Source organism: Agelaius tricolor, unplaced genomic scaffold (assembly GCF_023055355.1).
Source record: "Agelaius tricolor isolate 1412-34295 unplaced genomic scaffold, bAgeTri1.0.p SCAF_13, whole genome shotgun sequence".
Classification (NCBI taxonomy): Eukaryota; Metazoa; Chordata; class Aves; order Passeriformes; family Icteridae; genus Agelaius; species Agelaius tricolor.
Window position 1 is genome coordinate 12474854 of NW_027269273.1, and position 13590 is coordinate 12488443.

At 38.8% G+C, this 13590-nt stretch overlaps 1 protein-coding gene across 1 annotated transcript in view; it reads right to left on the reverse strand.

The window, feature by feature from the left end:
• SFTPD (surfactant protein D) overlaps window positions 1–12886 on the reverse strand; it is a 76687-nt gene extending 63801 nt beyond the window's left edge. Inside the window, exons 1-4 of the mRNA XM_071438759.1 lie at window positions 12730–12886; window positions 12535–12589; window positions 10093–10180; window positions 7–104 (exon numbers count right to left, since the gene is read on the reverse strand). The gene's annotated coding sequence lies outside the window, so the exon portion shown is untranslated. The remainder of the gene's footprint in view (window positions 1–6; window positions 105–10092; window positions 10181–12534; window positions 12590–12729) is intronic.
• Window positions 12887–13590: the final 704 nt, after the last annotated feature.

Genomic DNA, 13590 nt, shown 5'->3' on the forward strand with positions numbered 1-13590 from the left:
AATTACCTCTGGACAGTTAACCTTCATTGATTGTTCCATGACTCCATCACGTTAGTGTTTCTGGAAATCACTCATCACAGACAACCTCTCCAAACAGTCTGACTCTGCAAGACAGGAAAGAAGCCCTTTTTAGTGACTTAGCAATAATAATGAGAATTAGACAAGTGTTGAAATGAAAAAGAAGAAAACAACATATAATTATATAAAGGTTAGAAAGAAGGAAAATAGGAGAGAACAGAGAAAGTTAAAACAGAAAGGCAAAACCAGGTAGAAAGCAGCAGAAGAAAGGGAAGAAAGCTCAGGGGCAAATGTAGGAATAACTGTTCCTCTTGCTTCTCTATAAGCAGAAGAGTAGCCTGCCAAATGTCTAAAAGCAGGTATGGACACAAGGAAGTGCTGTACAATATCCTGTTCTCCAGTCTTTGGGGTCACTTCAGCAGTCAGGATCAGGCTTTTCCAGACTGTAAACTGGAGAGAAAACCAGTTTCCACAGACAATTGTTCCCTTAAGTTTGTAGATTTTACCAGAAAAGAAAAAAAAACTCAAACCCAAAATATTTAGATGCAAATTTCTAGATTGGTCTTTCTGGAGCTTCACACACACTTTGTGCAAATCTCTTGGCAATCTATATTGGCTAGAGGAGTTAGCTGGTTTTGGCAGCTCACAGTCTCAAAAAAGCTTTCAGTAACTTTTGTTGACTTCCTTGTATGTGGTTATAAATGAACCTTTTCTCCCCTTCTAAAGTCCTATCAGTATGGGGGGCACACAGAGCTTCAGACAGGATTATATTTATCAAGGCTGTTGCTGCAAATACTACTTTTACAGTCTCAAATGTCATCTCAAAATCTAAACACCTGCAAGTCTCTGATATGGTTGCATCAACTGCAATTCGTTCAGACAGTGATAAACTGTCAAATCTGTTTGGTTTGTGCTGTTTTCCCCTTATCTTCTGCTTTTTCAGAATCTGACAGCTTTATGGGAATGCATTATTCCTTGGGAAATGTAAGATCTGCACAGCCTTTTCAGTGAAAGGCAGTATTCCTGAGTTCTGTAAGCAGTAAAAAAGAGCTGTAAATGGACTGAGCAATTTTCTTCCTGGTTCCAATGCAAATAACAGGTAACAGGGGACGTGCAGAACTCACTGCAGATCCCCTCGTGCTTTTGCTTCTGGCACACACTTGCTGCTTTGTGCTGGGGAAATGAAAGTTGCATCATCTTGAGTGCCTGATGAAATCACTGGGCAAGAGTGATTTTTCTCTTTCATGCTGGCTTATTGTGATATCTTCCATCTCAGTGGTGGTCTGAAGCCACAGTTTCTGATAAATCCCTGGCCACCAGAGTACAGATAAACTTTTAAATCTCAGAGTTGCTGCTATGCTTAAGGAAGTATTCTAGTTAAAATATTTGTCTTCACAATTCTTTTCACAGTAATTTTCCAGGGAATTTCAGACACTAATGAGTGGCACCTTTCCAAGTGTGACAAAGAGAGATGTCAGACAGCAGAAACCCCTTCTCCAGATACTGAGGTATGAAAACTTGTAACAATCATGACTTCTGAACCAAGAACTAAGCTGAGGTTTACTTTAGTCCAAAATTCAACCTTCACGAAACTCTAGAACTAAATGAAGTACAAAGCCTTTGTCTCCTGAGATTGTCCTGCAGTTCTGAAATCTGTAATGCAAGAGAGCTTCAGAGAGAGATTAGAGTACTAATCTGGGTCTCAGAAATGCACTCCAAACACAAAGTAAATTATTTCCCTGCAGGCAGATGGCCAATCTTTCCATTCTCTTCCCATTTTTAATTATGCAACTGATGCAAGAACTGATTCTAAAACTAAATGTAGTCCCTACAGAAAAATTTATTTTCTAAAACCACTTCTACTTTTTCTGATGGAATTGGATTTCAGAGGATTTCTAAGATGAGAACTACTTTTTAAAAATGAGTTCAAGGTTTTTTTTTTAAATTCAACATATATCTAGAATTACTTGAAAATTCATCTTTACTCTAGCAACCAATTGCATCCCAAAAATAACTTCCTAGATAGGTAGCTTCTAATATTTCAAAAGAACAACTACAATGTGGCATAATTGCAAGGGATAGTTTGATAGTATACAGAATATAATTACATGGTATTTCATATCTGAGTCATCCTAAGAATAGAAATGGAAGGAAGCAATAAAAATTACTCAATCACAAGCTTAAAATATTCTAGGCAATAAATTTAAACAGCCAACAACACTGTTAACATATATGTGGCACAGGCAGCTCCCAGTAAGTTATGAAGCACCTGGCAAATACTGTTAATTCCCTTGCACCTAAGTTAATTGCAGATTCCAGTGAGCAATCAGATATGATTAAATTACATTTTTGGAAACTACCACATGGTTCAGAGGCTGAAGGAAGACAGCTTAAAATAGACCTTTGAAAGGTAGCACTAATTAGGCAAAGTCTTAATTCTACTCCTCTCACCTTCAAAATTGCAGGGACAAACTCTCCTTTCAGAACACTGTGTGAAAAGCAGCTGTAATCACCAGACTGTACAGGTATATTGAACACAGGATTTTAACCTCCCATAGAAAATTTGTTTTGACCTCATTTATTCTCCTGAAAGAAGTATTCCAGAAACAAGAAATCAAGATATTTTTTAATGTTTTTTTTTTAAACTGGGTTTTCCCAGTGCCTCAGCACATCAATGCTAATTCATACAAAAAGCACTAACAGAGTTAGGGAATGCTGGAATATCCTGAAAGAAAGAGGTCTAAGGAAACAGCTAAGCAAGCAGCACTACTTGAGAAGAGTTAACAAGAAGGGAGAGTGAGAAGATGAGAGATCAGGAATCATTTGGGAAGCTGTACTCAATAACTCACAATGCATGATGCTCTATATCACTCATATCATAAATTACCTCATCTGTCTCTGACATCTCCTCTAGCCCAGGCCCATTTTCCATTTTGATTGAAGTAACCTGTTCCTCACTGACTTTCTTAACACCCATCTCACTCTTACATAGTTGTGGAGCTGGCACACTTTGAATTTTTCATTGTACCAAAACCTGCCTCCTTTGGTCACCTCAGACCTCCCTTCTATCTCCCATTTCCATTTCTAATCCCATTAGAGACTCCAGTAAACTGCTAAGCTCAAAAAAGGTCAGTTTTCACCACTGGAACCTAACACACAACAAAGCCCATCCTGAACTTGAAGGACTCTTCCTTCTCCTGCCATAAAAATCCTCAAGCTTCTGCACATGCAGCCCCAGGAAACTGACTGGAAAAAGATGATAGAACAGAAAAAGTGTTTTTTATGGCACTGAAAATCACAGAAGATAGCTTTGCAGACCCAAGCAAGATGGCATAACCATGCTGTAATTCTGGCTATTAATAACAACAACCACATTTTATCCTGATTGGTGCTCTAGGTCACTGCATCCTACCTAAAGACCCATGGCATGTACCTGAGGCAGAGAGAAATCTCAGCTCACACTCAGAGCCTATCTAATGCCATGGGGTCTTTCAGGCTTTGTAATTGCCAGGAAAAGAAAAAGTATATTTTAAGCCTTCAAAAAATGTACAAACCTATGTCATGATTAGCAGTACTGTGTACATGGTGAACACTGAAGAGTTCTAGAAAAATCCAGGTGTGCTTGTATTTTTAATAATATCCTGGTAATACCTTTCCCATTTTTCTCCTTCAATGGAATAAAAGAGCTTTACCACACCAATACTTTGAGTTCATATAGTTTAACATAAAGAGCTGGGAAACATTAAAAGAAAACTGAAAATCTCTGGTTTTGTGAGTTGTTCTAAGAGCTCAGGCACTTGGAAAGCAGCAGCAACCAACTCATTAACTTCATATTGCATTTTCCCTCTTGCAGCATATCATTTGTTCATCAAATTTGCATTACTGAGCCCCAGAGTGGAATATTTCAGATGAAGACAGAAAGGACAAAGTGTGGGTGGATAGACACCAAGTGCTTGTACATGCCAGACTGCCTGATCAGTAAAAAGGAATTACTCATAAATGGGACTTCTGAGACAAATATTAGGCACAACTGTACTTCCAAGTCCTGTAAAAAGAGAGACAGCTTCCACTCCATTCCAGGTAGAACTAACCTAAGTAGCACATTAATTTTTTCCTGATTTCCATGACTCATCTAGCACTAGTAGAGGGGCTGATCTTGCAAGATATATCTTTAGCAGCTGTGAACTTCGTCCTGACAGGTCACATGAAAAAGCTCTGATACTCCTACATTAAGCAAGATCAGTTACTAATGTAATTGATAAGCTGGAAGGGGATCTAGAGGAACTACCATGGGTCCTTCATGAAAATTTATCCATCAGACCCAGGGAAGAATGGATGGTGTCCTTGACTTTGGGTGAATCAATTTCCTTTGGACACTCCTGAATCTTTTCAGTACAAAGAATTTCTAAGTCCCATGAGCAAAAAAAGTATGTGTGAAGACCTTACTATTTGGGGTTTTTTAATGGGCTGATATAATCAAATGCCAGTATTTGGAAGCCAGTTGCCAGGAAAGAAAGGCCTAGAATCCCACAGGAAAATATTTCACCCTACACTGCCTTATCTGCTAGAGGTTTAAGTTCTGTTTAGATCAAACTTTGGTACTAATGAGGAGCTTCCCTACCCATAAATGTATGTATTACTACAATGTATATTGATAGTGTCAATATACATTGATATATGCTACTTGCCCCTCCTTAAAAGATATATAAATACAGACACACAAGAAATGGTTACACACATGCAAAGATGCAAATAAATAGAAGTAAATGGAGGGTCTCCTACAGTGACATCATCTCTCTTCCACTCTGTGAACCATTCTCACTTACTCTTTGGCTCAACACTGAGGAAATATTTTGAGCTTTGAAAGGTGCCCTGATCAGAACAGCAACAGCAGTAGATGTGCAGTGGCATGAACACCAACACCAAAAAGAAATTAACTTAAAATTATGTATCCAAGACAGTGAATTTCCTTTAATAAACAAACCAGACCGAACCTGCATAGTTACAACATTGTCTCCAATAATGACATGTCATGAGACATACAACTGCAATAGCAGCTTTGTAGATTCCAGAGGTACACCAGAAACTGATTTTTAAAAACACACATACATGGACATATAAATTATTCATCTTGTCATTCTATACCATGGGCTTAGCATTTGCTCTGTTGCAACTTCCTACATTTTCCATAACAATCTTAAGTCACTCAGAGTAAAACTTCTCCACAAAGTGAGCTTTTGAATGGGAAGTGCTTACTCTTCTTAAGAAAGAGTTTCTTCAAGGGACTAAAGAGACTGGAAAGTTTTAGGGCTGAACCATCAGTACAAATCTAGATGACACTGACTAATGTAATTTGGTTACCAGGACATTAAGGAAGCTTAATGAGCTGGGTCAATCACACACACACCCCCCTGCAGACTGGAAGTATTTGTACCTGAAACCAGTGTGTTTGCATTGCCAGAAAGGCCAATAATTGGGTAGGAATGAGAAATAGCTATTCTTATACTTGAGCCTTTCCTTCAACTTTATTTACAAAGAACACAGGCACAACAAAGAGGAGAAACTTGAAAGCTTGGCTGCTATTTTAAACCAGGTTGTGCAACAAAGCCTGTAGAATTGCTATTCCAGTGACTTTCCTGAACACTCAATCCTTGCTTTGAAAGTTAAGATCAGTATCTGTAGCTTGTAGCTTTTTTTGCAATTTGTATTCAACAGAGCTACCAGAAACCACTCCCTTGAACAATACCTGGTCTTAAAAAAGAGGATAATTCATTTAACACTGAGCTATTCTTCAACAATTTTTCAATCAATCACGGGGTTAGTCCACCTTATTTATAGGACACTATACATGAATGATAAATTAGGTTATACTAATTAGAAAAAAATCTATTTAAAACTAATATCTAAAACAAAAATGTAACAAAGTTGGACTTTAATCATACATGCATTGTCTGTCAAATAAATCTTGTCTCAGCAATTATTTTATTTACATTGGCTTAATACCATTAATTATGGACAAAATAGCAAATATCACAAAACTAAAAGCAATCATTTGATTAAAATCATGGCAAAGAGAGTTCTAAACTCTCCTTGCATGGTTTCATTTAGAAGCACTTTATCCCTATACTACAGGGGAATATTATCAGTAGAGCTCTTTGCTTAGGTAAATACAATTATTTTCCTTGAAGCTGACTCAGGAACAGCCCTGAATGCAGGTACACTGGGTTACAGAAAGGCTTTTAAGAAAGCAGGAGTGTAAGAAAGGACTGATTGGTGTCCCATGGCAGAAAGGTATTTTAACCCATGGAACTGAACTACAGAGCACATTTCAGTTCCTTGATAATGTGTGACATGGAAAAATGACTTGTCTTAGCAAAACCAAGTTTCTTACCTCTTAAGGAAAAAATTAACAAAATTACTTCATCTCCACTCCACCAATCTAAAAAAACTAGACTTCTGGAGAGAGCTCTAAATTTTTCTAAAATTCACTTTAAAAACCCCACTCCAAGGCACCCCCTCAGAAAACTACCACCAGCAACTTCTTTGTCCAAGCATGGCAAGAGACAAATAAAAACATTAATCAGTATCAGGCATTGATTTATTTATGTAGCATCAGACAAAAAAGGAACTGATCCCCTAATACACCCAGCTGCTGCTTTCTGAATTCCTCCTTATTTGTACTACCAAAGAACAGATAAAACCAGCTGTTTGAATCTATGCCATGGCATAGGGAACTTGGTTTAGATCTCTGTTTTCTTTCTAAAAGATGTGCATTTTTGTTCCAGAGTCCTTCTATATGCTATCCAAATAATCAACAACAATATATCCAGCCACCACAAACTGATGCTGAGAAAAAGAACTTCATATTTAGAATAAGACCTTGAGTTAAAACATTTGCTAGCTAGAGAGTACAATGGCATGACAACCCACACCAAAACTGTGTGCATTTTTAAACTCAAAAAAATAATTTAAGAGCAAAGGTAACTTCTATGATGTAATGAAGGACATTACAAAAAGCAGAAAATCCTGAAGGGTTGGTTTAGACCCCAAAATACTTATCTTGCCTAGAATTAAAGCTAAACAGAAGATTTTTTTGCCATATCCCACCATCCAGAATTTGCTCCCTCCACTTGACAGCCCCAAACTCAGGACAAAAAGTTCAACGTAAACGCTGATAGCAGATGAGCTGGCAGGTGCACTGGAGCCTGTGAACAACACACCCTGCCAGGTTTGACACCAGGAAGGCATGAAAACCCACCCAGCCCCAAGGCAGCAGCAGGCTCTGAGCAGACACAGAGGCTGGGCAGTGCTGGCCCATGCAGGGCTGACACCAGCCCCACCAAGGGCAGGCACCTGAGGGCAGCCTGGGCTTTAAGCTGGCATCTGGCAGGTTTCCCAGGTGAAAGCAGTCTGCTGTCTCCAGCAGCTCAGCTGCTATCTATGAATATTTTAACTCTCATAAAAAATACATTACCTCTACCCCGCACTCCTGACTTTGTAGGGCTGCCAGAGGAACGTGGACAGCTACCTGATTTCTGTAAAGAATTGCAAGAAACACTGATTTAGGACCAACCTGTTTGGGTCATTTAGTAGATATTTTCTGGGTGGACTTGGTTATTCAGAGAACAATAAGGATAAACTATGTCTTCCTGTAAATTTCATGTGATGGCATCACTTCCTGGTGCCTTGCCATCTCTTCCTTCTGGAGAGCACATATCAAGACTAAGATTCTTCTTCAATTCCTGTTTCAGAAGCAACCACCTCAGCCTTTCAAAATACTTTGGAAAAAGGAAACCAATTGAATTTCCAACCTAGGACAAAAGTTCTTCAAAGCATTTTTCATTCTCCACATCATCATCACTTTCATTCACTCCAGTGCATCTCCTGCATTATCCGTGGTTCCCAAGGCTGGCTCCTGGACTTATCAGACTTTTAGTTGCTTTCCTAAGCCACCTTGTACATTCACTTCTTGATATAGGGTCTTTATGCCTGCCCCTTGGTTCAAAGGTTTTTGGGCTCTTTGCCTAGCAAACTTCTATATATAAAACTGACATTTTTATGCAATCCATACATCCTGAACTATCAGAAAGGAAAAATTTGAGGTACACTATAGTATATTAATGGCAGTTGCACTTTGTATTAATTCACTTATAATGGGGTTCTTCAGAGATGAAAGCTAAATGCATAAACTAACATAAGAAAAAATTTGTAGTGAACAGTACCAAAAAGATATCTTATGCTGTATTAAAAAGATGACACACATCCTCTAAATTTAATGTAGTAATTTTAAATGCTGGGGATTGTATAAGACTTATTGCACAGCTGGAACATGCTGCTAACATGGGAAAATTCCATTAAGAAAGTAAATCAGAATCTTCAATAATAGATATGTACAATACCACTTTTTTCCATTCCTTCACTTTTACATTAGCATCTACCCAATTGCTTCACCTCACAAGACAGACACCAGGTCAGATATTGTACAAGTGACAGCAATCTAATTTCAAAAGTGTCTGTTATTCCCTTAAGATTTGTAATTTCTCTTTTAGTCTTCTGGGAAGATAATTAAAACAGCTTCATGCTGTTTTGGCAGTCACCATGCACAGCCAAAGACAAATCACCTTTTTTATATCCTAACATGTTATAAAGCCATGACTAGCATGGAATTATACCAAAGCCATGGCGTAGAAACAACTGGCTGGCTGAAATCTACCCAGTTCTTTAGCTGATTTTTTTTATCCAGGAATACACTTTACATTTATAAGCCATCCTAGTCCTTTCTTTAGAGGCTCAATGCTTGTTCTCAAGCAGCCTCACATAGAATGAGTTCCATAAAATAACACTAGTCCTGACTTTTCATTAACTTTGGTTCACAACCCCTGCTTTCTAGGACTGATAAATTAAATTTGTACTGCAGAGGTTGTTTCAGTCCAACCTCTGTATTAGCTCTATTTTTTTCCCACAAGTTTGTCTTTTTTGTTCTACTTCTGGAAGAGCACATGTTTTTCTAAAAATAACTTGTAAAAAAATCATCAAACAAATCATTTTAATTTGACGATTTCTGCTTTGCAAGCCAATGAAAAGAACTAGCTGTTATAACTGCTTGTATCTAAATTGTTTAAAAAAATACAGAAGTGGGGAAATCCTAATAAATACTGCAACATATCAAGTGGAAAAGGAATGTGCCAAAGAAACGCTTGCGTTGACTTACTAATAACAGGAAAAGATTTTTGTCTTTCCCCTCCCCACACCCCTTCAAACACATTCCTGTCCTTCCCAGCTTTGTTCTCCCCTTAAATGATTTCCTCCTTCATTGTGGCCATTATGGACTGCTAGAGGAAAGTTGTTTCATTTCTTCACTGAGATCAGCAGGCTACAGAGGAAAATGAAGAGGAGTCCTCTCTCCAAAATGGTGAGGAATAATTTTTCTCTGGCAGCCAGTCAAGGAAACAAAGCAGGTAGATTTAGGATGTACTTCCAGCAAGGTGCCAGCTGCTAACATCAGACTATAAAGGAAGGACCACTGAGGGAGCTGTGATCACCCCAAATTATGGGAGTGGAGAAGAAAGGGACAAGAATATCATGGGCAGTACAGAAAATGGTTTCCTAGGAAGAAGAAGAAACATTCATAACATGCTCCCTGAAGGAGCTCAGCCCATGGAAGATGTTTACCCAGTTAAATGCCAACAGCCCAGGACTCACTTGCTTCATGATTCAGTGAAGCACTGATGTCAATAGCTGGATTCCAAGTGTGAGAGAAATGTGTGCTCCTTAACAAGCCTGACTTTTTACAGCTGACCTGCTGCAAGGTCCCAGAGTGCTGTGCCCATTAGTCTGCAGACAACACATCCAAAACACCTCTGCTGCCAGCAGAGAGCTCACCAATTTCCATCTAGTAATTTCAAAAGCAAGACATTTATTCCTTGAAGCCAGCTGACAACACCTAATGCTTTGACCTGCAGAAAGCATGCAGCAAAAATTACCCCAAAAACATGGTATAACGAGAAAGATGTAGCTAGAAAACTGATGTCTCTACTGCAGGGACAGAATGACCCCTATCCCTCATGGAGTTACCTGTGCTGTCCCTCTGCTCTCGGATGGCAAAGTGACAACTACGTGTCTGCTTGTTCAAAATTGCAGTTCCTGTGGCAACCACTGCTCCCTATTGTATCACAGAAAAAAACATAAAAAAATATGGTAAGTAGGAGAGGCAAGCAGGTTAAAAAGGTTACAGTGTTTTCAACAAAACAGCTTCATACTGTAGCATAAATACCTATACTGGAGTGTAAACAGCACAATGAATAATGGAAGATTTACTGCAGGGCAGCAGCAAGGAAAAGGCTTTTGGACACTTAGGCATGACTAAGATACCTCATGATTTATTCATGCTTTTTGCCCCAGTGTCAAATGGGCAGGTATCCACATCCCCAAATTTTTAACAACTGTTACTCAAATGCCTCCTCCTGGGCAGAATTAAGAATACAGCCAAAAACTGGATGAGCAGGAGGGAAAAAGCTGCATTTCTAGTGCCAGAGGGGATGCACAGAAGCACAAGGGTGATCTGGGTAGGCGGGCGAGCCGAGCAGGTGCTGCTCTGCACAGCAGCTGCCAGCCACCCCCTCCAGGCCCTCTGCCTGGCACCTCCACAAACACCAGAGTCTCCTGCTCAGGAATAATGGTCACTGGACCATGGGGCCTCTCCAGCATGCTGGAGCCCTTTTCCACGGCAGCCATTCCCAGTAAGGGCAGCTAGGACTGCCTCAGGCTCCCAGCCTTGGTGAGTTGGCAGCCCTGGCTCCCCTGCCTGCCTCCTTCACATAAAGGTTTTTGGGAAATACTGAATGTATTTCAGTGTTTTCAGAAATACAGAATGTATTTTCTAGGAATGCCAAGAGAAGTTTGATGGACATCTACCACATTAGCCTTTTGTTGTGTACATTGAGTGGGGGAAAAAGGAGGAAATACAAAGTTCCAAAGACTTTTTCCATGCAAATCTCATTTTTTATAACTTTAAATGAGTTTTAAATAAACCTGTTATCAACAGGCATATTATACATGAATTAATGCAGAGCATTAGAATTAAATGCAAAATGTGTTTGAAAAGATTAAACAGGGCAGCACTATTGGCTGTCACTCGTTTCACTGAAGTACTGCACTCCTGCAATACCATCAAAGCTCATCTTCTCATTACCTTTTATTTGCTTTACTTCCCTATAATACATTTACACAAAGAATAAAATGTCATAACTTCACACATTGTGAATGGGATCTGGATAACAAGGCAGGGAGAGTACCTTTGCACTTCATAAAGGAGAGCTCAAAAAAGATTTTTCTGAAGAGGGGAGTTTATTGCTGCATAAATTCATCAAATATAGTGAAAACAGTATCACGTCTCATAGGAAGTGGGCAGTTCTGGAACATTTGGTGGGCTCTGGGCCAGATTTTATCTTGTTCACTCTGATGAAATCCACAGCAAATCCATTTAATTTTAATTAAATAGATTTACCCACAATCAAAATTTTGTTCAGAAGTGCAAGTTCCCCATCAAAATATATTGATTTCTTTCCCCTGAGATGTGACATACCAAAGATGACACTAGATACAACTGTCAAGCCCAGTACAATGCTTAGGTATGTCACCAAACTGGCATCCAATTCAAATTCCTTCTCAAATTAAGATCCTCTCTTTCCCTTAAAAATTTACCGATAATACACCAGAATGGTGTGCAATACACTAAGTACACAGAATTTGAAAACTTAATTATCAACAGTTTGAAAGACACTGTAGAGCATCACTCATATCTTCATTTGTAATTTCACAAGACTGTGAAAATTACAGTGCCAACACAACCAATTCAAGACTGGGTTTGCAAAGTGAACTGGCCAACCCTCAGTACCAATCAGTATCTTGGTATGACACTGCACATGAAATACAATGGTACAAGTGGTCATAAGCTGCTTTATGGATCTGTAATTCAGTTATTAATTGAACAAAATAAAGTATATCCATCTGAATTATTCAACTTCTCTCCTGTAGGACAAGGATCTCCATTCTGGAAAGATGGGAAGCCAAAAGTTTCTTTACATTCTCAGCCACAAGGAAATAAATAAACACCGATAAGTTTTATTTCACAACAGCATAAATCCTTAAAAACTCCACTGCCTCCAGCTGTAGAAAAGCAACTTGATAACAGAATCTTTTTGGCTTTTTACAGAGCATCAGTGACAGGGGTCTTCAAAGATTAAAAGGGTTGACTTTTGTCACTACTTAGCTTGCACCATTTCTGTGCACAGCACTGCCCTCTGCATCAGAAGGGATCTTGAGAAAAGCCTCCTTGCTTTGAAGAGCTGTGTGTAGTAGATGAATTACACACTAATTAACATGGTGACAGATGAGACACACGTGAGGTTTGTTTGGTTTTTTCCACTTGTTCTTAAAAGCCACAATTAGCCACATGTCAAAACAGAGCAGCACTAGACTGTACACAGCAATTGATGCACAGATATCAGCTCTCACCTCTGTTTCCAGATCTGGCATTTCAGACATAGCTGTTTGGATTCCTTCTTTTTCCCTGTGGAGAGATCAAAATAGTAAACCATTTTCAGTTTGGATTTGTAGCTATTGACTTACAAAATCATATCCATACTTTCTATATGTACTAGAAGATCATTTGCATTCATATGCTTTGAGGACAAAATATTCTTTTTCTACCTGTGAAACTATGCATTTCCTGGGCTGAGCTGAATACAGGAAAAATATCCCAGAACCTGTAACTTTTCTCTTTTTGGCTTGTTCTTCTTTTGGATGGCCAAGCTGTCTGTGCTGACTGCCTTGTCAGACAATGAGCAATGGCTGCAGTTCTGAGGAGAACAATTATTTTGAACCAAGTTCACAGAAGTCAGCGGCCTAGGCTGACAATGCAGAAAAATGAAGTGAATACTCTCATAAATGTGGTGGGCTTCAAACCCTTCCCTGTTCACAAGATACAGTGTGGGCTGGCAAATATACATACACCTACTTCATATGTCAACTTTTCCGTTTCAATTGATTTGTGGCCACAAACCTGTAGACTCATTTGGTAAAAGAAATTTAAAACAAATGCTTGTTTAGACACAATTCCATTATGTAAACCCTAAGTACAATTTTGATTCTATCATAGCATAGAGGTAATAGAAGACTAAAGGTTCTGCAGAACAGAATTGTCTTCAGGCCAAGATACTTGTCTATGCCACCAAATTTAAGAGGAGGAGATGAGATTAAAATAGTTCTAACCTCGATTATCCAAACTGCAGGAAAATGAGTTGGTATGACTGGTGTTTTAAGCACTTCATTAAAAATATCTTCCTGAACAAACACATTTGTAATTTTCAAGGCCACATTCTTAGAAGCTTTGCTCATTTTCTTCTACTCTTGCTCCTTTAATTTCTGGCTAGCTACAAAATAGACATTTTGTACCTACCACAATGCCAAGGTTCAATTCACTAATGAGAACTCAGCTTTAATGCATTACCCTTTGTGCTCCATTGCTGGGATTTAAATCCCAGCTGGATGTTCATATTCATTATGAGATTG